We start from the raw sequence: 8356 nt of genomic DNA on the forward strand, positions 1-8356 counted from the left end.
CCAACTGTTTGATACAGAGAACAATGATGAGTACGAAATGCGTCATTTGTGATAAACCGTAATGCACTGTGATACACAGGGTTTAACTGCTGAAGTGTTGATGGAGCAGCATGACAATACAGAATGTCACCATAGTCCAGAACAGACATGAAGGTTGACTGCACAATAGTTTTACGGCTGGAAGAAGACAGACAGCCTTTAATTCTATACAGGAAGCCTAGTTTGATTTTTAATTTTTGAGTCAACTGTTGAATATGAGTCTTGAATGTTAGTCGACTGTCAAGTGTAATTCCGAGATATTTGTAGGACTCAACCTGAGTAATATGGCTGCCATTTAAAGTTTTGATGGCAGGATATCCCGAGTCACTGGTGGAGGTAGAGAATACCATGAACTTGGTCTTTTCTGCATTTAAAACTAGTCTGTGATTAATGAGTGATTGTTGAAAATCATCAAAGGCAGACTGTAGATGACTCAGAGCCTCGGCTGGAGTGGAGCCCAAAGCATATAAAATAGTATCATCAGCAAAAAAATGGACATTGAAGTATTGATTAGGAATAACCATATTATTTATGTATGACGTGAACAACAGTGGACTGAGGATAGACCCCTGTGGCAACCCGTTTCTGATGACTAGTTGGCTTGACTGGGTACCATCAGCGACCACAGCAGTGTTTTTAGTAGCGTCTTTGCTCTGTGTAGGCTACTGCTGAAATGGTATCACAAAAAGTGTTTGTTTTTTAGCTAGACATAGTTGCGTTCCCTTCTGAGATTATACTGATAGATCTGGGAATTTCAAGTCAAAATATGATCTTTTCCTAATCATAACCCAGTGTTTGTGCCTAAATATAGCCACAACTTAACCACAACACTGCTACATAACAGTGTACAAATGTAACATAACCATGGTTTGCAGAAACATACAATATTTATTCTGGCAGTTAGGTTGGTTATATTCATGGGTCACTGAGATGCTTGCCAAATGCACGGGTGTTACTTTCATTTCTACTTTTCCTGACTTAAATGTTGTTATGTAATTAGTTTTTCTGAACTTTGGTGTTGATTTGGAACATTGCAAAAATAACTTCTATCTAAATATTTCGTCTGTATTTAATTATGTATCCCAATATATATTGTTATATCTTTTTTTTCAGGCTCTGTTTTTTTCGCACCAGCCTGTTTGCTTCTTTTAAGCCCAGATTTGTTTGTTTCTGTGGTAACAGGTGACAGGCATGACAAAACACATTTGTAGCAGCATCCATCACCTGCCACACGTTGCTCCTGGCGTCCTTTGACAGCAACTTTATGAGCTATTTTTGACATCAATCCCCAGATGTGTGTCCAAGACCATAATTAACCCATCAACAACCCGTCAACAAAGATAACAGACGAGCCAAATCTGCAACTTTTTGAGCCAGTGTGCTAACAGGCAGACGCAGACAGCGGGTGAAAACATAACATACTTTCGTCTTGGTTGGAAAAAGTAACAGCTGTATAACATAACTGTCCATATGTGATGATATAAACCCCCTGGAACAGAACCCAGAATGAGATCAGAGTCATATCGGGGTCTCAGACAGAACGCCAAACTCCCACATCCCCAAGAAATTCCACAGGAAGCATGCTGGTTCCTTCAGTGTTTGCTTTGATTTCACTCTTCAGTTATTGTCTATGGGGAGATCTGTTGTCTGGCTGTCACGCTGAATTCCTGCCTAATGTGGCTAAATTGGTGGCAGTTTATTGTGTGGCAAAGTTTGATCCCTAAAAATAGAGCCACAGCATCCAAGGGTCACATACCAAAACGTGTCTTTTCATGCCATTGCTGAAGGTTTTAGTTCAGGTGTTGGCTTACATCATGTCATGTGTTAATGACCTTATTTTTCTGCTCCGTTGTTGCCAGTAAAAACTGTAATAATTAACAGCAGCAATTTTTTTTTCAAACTGTCTGTGAGCTTGTATCAGAGTTAGTGAGCCAAAAAAAAAAGGAAAAACCTGCATCCGTCAGTCATTTACATGCTGCCTCCCCCACTCGCCCATTCACTGCTGCATTCCTCACATTCCTCCATTCAACAGAGGTCAGAAAAGACAGAGAGAAAAAAAGGATAAAAAAAAAGTAGAAGATATCCGGAACGTGGGTGGCTGGGGAAATGATCAGCAGGCCTGTGAAAACCACTATTGAGGACAAGTCCCCTCTAAACCCCTCCTAACACACACATACACACACACACACACACACACACACACTGGAACACACAGCCTCTCCATTACCCCATATGGCATTATGTTTGATGACAAAAGGAGGGCGAGCGAGTCAGCCCTGCAGCCGTTATGACGTATGTTTCCATGCATCACTTTCACTGGCACAAAGTTCAGCAGTTCAGCATTTGATGCCAAACACCATCTGTGATCTAGTGACAGTAATATATACATTTAGAAGAAAGAGGGGGTTGGGGAGGTTTGAGGATTTGAGGATGCAGCTCTCATGTATCAAGTACTCTGTATCGTGGTGGGCGGATATTTAACTATCACAAACATTTCATAAGAAGCAGGAAACTAGTAGCTTCTTGGAAACTCTGCAACGTCACTCCTCAGATGCAATTTGAACTCACTGACGATGCAGCTTTGACTCAAGCCAGAGCACCAAACATTCACTGTACAAAGTGAGTAACGTAATGATGCTGCAATTTTGTTTTTTTTTTCGCTGACACTTTCACCCGCAGTGACTTAACAGTGTGAGTAAGTTGTGACTTGTTAAACTGAAGTTGAACCTGCTCATACTCTGCCCTGTTCCGGAAAATTTCCATTCAGACAATAAATTTTCCAGTGGCAAAAGAAATACATGAAAAAATACCACCTGGATTAAAATTTTTATCAGCATTACAAGGAAACGTTTAAACTGTTGACTGCCATAGTGCAAATGCATTTTCTGTAGTTTTCCTACCCAGCCTCTTCTCATTCACTGTTAGTACTTTTACCTATAAAAAGTAACACACTGCAATTCAATAACCCACTAAATCCTGAGCTAGGAGGCTGTGATAATGTGACCTATGCACTGCAGGCTATCGGGAGCAAAGGAGGGAGTCAGGTGACAGTATAAAGAGCGACAAAGTCCCTGTTTAAAAAAAGGTTGGAGTAAAGAATGAAGGGGCACAGCACCAAATTCTGACCTCATCACATATCGTCGCTTGGTCATGGACTTTCCATGTCTACATTTGACGTGCAAGGTAGCCTGTGTGCATCTGCGGTTGGTGTTCTGGGACTCCGTGTCAACTGCCTTCAACATTGTGTCTTTTCAAAATACACCTTGGTTTTCAAAGGAAATGCATCACATGGGTACAACACAAACTGACATTTTTTTCCTTCTACAACAAACACACATGGTTATGTTTAGCCAGCACATACACGCTGGTGAGTTTAGGCAACAGAAGCATGTGGTTAGGTCTAGAAAAAAATAACAGGGTTTGGCCTTACATCCATGCAGGAAGCCAACACTAGCTTCCAGGGTGAAAGTCAGTGGTTGTTGGACTCATCCACCAGCCCTACTCGGACTTTTCAGACTAAAACATTTTACTTTTAAAGAGTGAGAATGATCCCAGAGAGCCTCCACTATTTTTTAAACAAAGTTCAGACGCCCCTGCAATTGGGGCCCTGTGTAATCACCCCCCCCACCACCACAATACCCCTGAGTGAACGGATTAAACAAGCACAGGACTTCAACCCAGGAGTCTGGGGTTTGTGTCCTGTGTGAAACCAAAGGTCATCATTAGTTATTTCAAGTTATGTACTAACATCATTTCATCACACAATGTATCCTCATACAACATTTTGTATCTCTAATGACTTAGCACCTGACAAATATAATGATGTACTTAATGTAAAGTTACCTTAAAATAACTAAAAGTTTATTTGGTTTCACACGGTGCTGAGCACCAGTCCACTGGGGGAAAGTCCTGTGTTGTTTGGCCCATCCACTACAATAACCTTCCTTATTACACAAACTTTTGGTCTTTATGCTACTTCTGTCTTACTTCCGTCAACTCATTGGTCTCATGTTTTCAGCCCTCCCTATTACTTGGGATATACACAAATGACTGGCTCATGATTACATGTGATATGTATGTATTGTGGTGCATTACTTTTTGTAGGTGCATGTCAACAGCCTGCGTCATGTCACATTGTCACATTATGTATGGCTGACTTCCAGGTAGGCGGAGCTAATAAAAACCCAAGGAGAGGTGTGTCCGAAATAATGAGAGGAATGTGTGCACCAAATTTCATGAATATCAGAGCAACTTTGCTTCAACTGAGACTCTCCATTTCTTTGGAGGCACTATGGAACCTGCCGACTACGCCTGAGCCCAATACTGCAGAGCTTTACAAGTTTCACCAGTTTTGATGTTTGTGCCAATTTTTGTAAAATTTAAGCATCATAAGCCCTTTTCTATACAAAAACAATAGGTCCCTGCAAGGCGGTTAAATAGAAGAGAGGTTTCAGAGTCATAGTGCATTTTTGGGGAACACGCATAGACAGTAAAATCTGGTCTGTAGTTACCAAAAGGCTTAATAGCTGGTACACTATCATCTGAAGCATCTGAAGTCAGTCTTGGGTCAGAATATATTTTACACCAAAAATATAACAATTCTTCAATCATCAAAAAGGCCCTCGATAGAAGACCATATACAACTGTGCATTTGGCTGAGCACACCCAAGAACGCTAGAAGCTCCAGTTACATTGGGCATGTGTCACACCCCATAGCTCCCATGGGGACAAAGACCATGTCCCAATCTTCATTGAATAGCCTTGGGTCCCTGGCACGTGCTCAGGTCCTAACGATATGTGAAAAAGTGCCAAACAAGAACAGACCCCACAGACTCTCTCTCCAGTTTCTTAAAAGAAGTTTAAAATCCCCTCAGGGGCACACAGTGGGCAGCTTCAGTTCCTGCTGTAGAGTGTTCCAGATTGAGGAGGCAGAGTAAGGGAAGGCCTTTTTACCAAATTCTGTATGGACTAAGGGGATGGAGAGAGTGATGACGTTCTGGGAGCTATGACAGCACTGTTTATGTGACAGTAAAATAAATAAAATCTTCTGCAATAGTTTAATGGCACGCACGGAGAATTAGCTCCAGCTGTTTATCTGGATGTGTCCAACTTATTCACATAAGAGAAATGGAATCAAACCAGTTTTCTGATCATTTGGTTAAACTTTGCTACCATTCGGATAAATCCACTTCTGTGGAGTTTACAGAGATCACAGTTTCTGGATTGGAAAAAAAATGATGCCAATTCACAAAGTCTAGACAGCAATTACTTTTCTTCCTAAATGTATCTGGCAAAGCAAATAAATGTAGTAATGGATAAACATATACTCAGTTGCCAGTTTATGTTTATTGGCAGGCTGTTTAGCTGTTAAATCAACACATTATCACTCCAACCTGTCAAATACTGGCGGTTGGTCTGTGGCCCACCATATCAACAAAGGTTTAGAAAAAAACATCATGGTTTGGCTTTAAATAATTAGGGTTAATACATTACTACTGTGGTATGTTACACATACTAGCGCACTATGTTATCATTAAAATAACCTGTTTGACTTTTGGTTTCACGGAGTAAAGAACAAACAGCAGGCTCCTGGGTGAGGTTCCAAAGTTTGTTTGTTCCATCCACCTCCACGTCCACCCAGCCTATAGAGACTTTCTCACTCTTTATACTACAGTAGTGTCCAGGGGTGTCAACAAATGCTGACGGGTGTTTGATGAGTTGGGAGTGAGACCAGGTTGATTAAATTAGAGTCTCTGGTCCGGACAGTGGGCGGTGCTTAGTTTTTGGCTCAACTGTTTCCAACTTGGCAGTTGGGTCACAAACTCTTTCATTTCACAGCAAAACAGCACACTAAAATATGTTTCTGATATACCACTGCTCAGTGCATATTATACTGCTGCAAAGAGTGTCTTCATGTGTGGGTGTCTGAAGCCAATATCCACAGACAAAGCAGCGGTATTTGATGAGTTTCGTTCAGAAACAGCCACCACCTGGTCGTATCATAATGCCCCCAAAAGGTGCCTCTATACATTGTTATCTGATGCTAAAATTATTGGCAAAGCAGCGGTATTTGATGAGTTGGGAGTGAGAATGGGCTGTAAATGCATACAGTGGGCTTTTTTTTAAGTAAACTTAGAATTGTTTGTTTAGGTTTACTTCCTTAGGTTTATGCAACAAAAGCATGTGGTTGGTTTAGAAGAAAAAAAAATCAGGGTTTGGCTTAAAATAAGTTGGGTTGTTACTAATGTAATGTCATGTCACGTGACATCCGTCATCTAAAATACGTTACTACGTTTTTATTGAAATGACCCCACTGACTTTTGGTTTTACACAGGAGATGGACAGTTGGCTCCCAGGTAAAAGTCAAGTGTTTGTTCTGTCCACCTGCCCTCCCATCCCCCAACAGAGATTTTCTAGCACTTTATATTATGCTAGTTGCCGGTGGCAACTTAATTTTCTAGGTTTACTGCCTGTTTAGTCAATAAAAGAACATGGTTATGTTTGGAAAAAATAGGTAGTTTGGCTTCAAATATTTACGTTTCTTACTAACATAATATAATGTCACGTGACATATGTCACTAGCATAGTATGCTAAACATATTAGCACACTACGCTGTTATTACAACATCGTTGATTGTTGGGAGTGAGACTGGGTTCGTTAAATGAGAATTTTTGGCTCTGTTTCTAACACGGTGGCGCAGACTTTCATTTTACAGGTAAACAGTGCACTAAAATATGTTTCTAAAAAACATCTGAGGCAAGAAATAGGAAATGCAGTAACAGAATCTTGATAGGTATTTGATCAGCGCTGCCAAGTTTGACAGTTTGATCACAGTATATGAAGCAGTGATTGAAATGATTGACAGCTGCGCTATACACTCCTTGGCTCTGATTGGTTGTTGTCATTCATGTGCGTCAATTTAGGAAATGTCAGAAATCACACACTGAGAAAGCAGAAATTTAGGGGAAAATATGAAACATTTTATATAAAAATCACTTTTGAAACATTAAAGGAACAGTGTGTAAGATTAAGAGATATTCAGTGGACTATAGTGGTGAGGACTGCAGACTGCAACCAGCTGAAACTTCTCCTGGTTGAAATTTCACTGTCCAGTGGGTTTCTAACTGGGGCTGAATTGTTCAGGTCTCCATGTCTCCAAAACAAACAGACCAGCTTCATGTCATGAATCAATGTTTTTTCTACGTTGTTCGGCCTCGTCGCAGGCGGGCTGCTCGCCCAACGCCACCTTTTTCTTTGATAACTTAATATGTGCTCTTCCTATTTCTGATCTAGATGTTCAGGAGGTTTTTACCAGGGGTTGAATTATCTGCAGAGGTGTCCTCCTCTCCAAAACAAACACACCCAGTGATTTAAACCGGTAAAAACATCAAATAAAGCATGGGCCACTATCCTAGCACCTGCTCACCTATGCCCACCTTTTTTCTCGGATAACTAAAGATCCAGATGTTCAAGAGGTTTTTACCATGTGCCAAATAATATTTTACTCTCTAAACAAATGGACCTGGTGATTTAACCCAGTAAAAACACTGAATAAAGCAGATCCACATCATTTTCTTTTCTCCCCACTGCTGCTTGTCACAGAGGGGCATCTAACTATGGTGGCCCTCATGAAAACCCAAAAATGCAAATGGCTATAGAGCCAGTGTTTAATTTGTTTGTTCTCAGCTATAGTAGAAACATGACAATGCAAATGGCAGACTCCATCGACGAGGACCTGCTCACTATGTAGATATAAACAGCTCATTTTAAGGTATAACAAAAACAACCACTCTTATCATTCATATGATTATAAACTAAAGAAAACATACTATTATGTTATGTTCCATTTTTGCCAACATATCCACCTCAATCCTACACACCGGGCTTTTAGGACTGATAACCTGATAGAGTTGGAGGAAACTTCCAGGTGGAAGTGGAACTTTGTTTTAAACCAGCAAACCTCACACACCGCAATAACCAACATGTTTAAACCTGCAATAACCAATCTTCCCTATCTTATAGCTCTGTTTCTCTTCTCACTTTCTCTGCAAATAGCTGCCTGATATGGTCAAAAATGACACTATGAGAGCAATGAGAGTGAACCAGAACAGTGACGTGGGCTGACAGCTAAACAATGAGCTCAAAATCATTACAAAGCTCAATAAAGCCGAGAGGAGCTGCAGATTCAGCTGATCATTCTCTGCAGCTTCATCACTCCGAGCGACATTGTCATTTGATACACTGTTAGAATAAAAATTTTGATTATAACTGCTTTAAGTCATCCACAATCCAACTAAAACAGACATATGACTGAAA

The sequence above is a fragment of the Epinephelus moara genome, chromosome 22, assembly GCF_006386435.1.
Source record: "Epinephelus moara isolate mb chromosome 22, YSFRI_EMoa_1.0, whole genome shotgun sequence".
Taxonomy (NCBI): Eukaryota; Metazoa; Chordata; class Actinopteri; order Perciformes; family Serranidae; genus Epinephelus; species Epinephelus moara.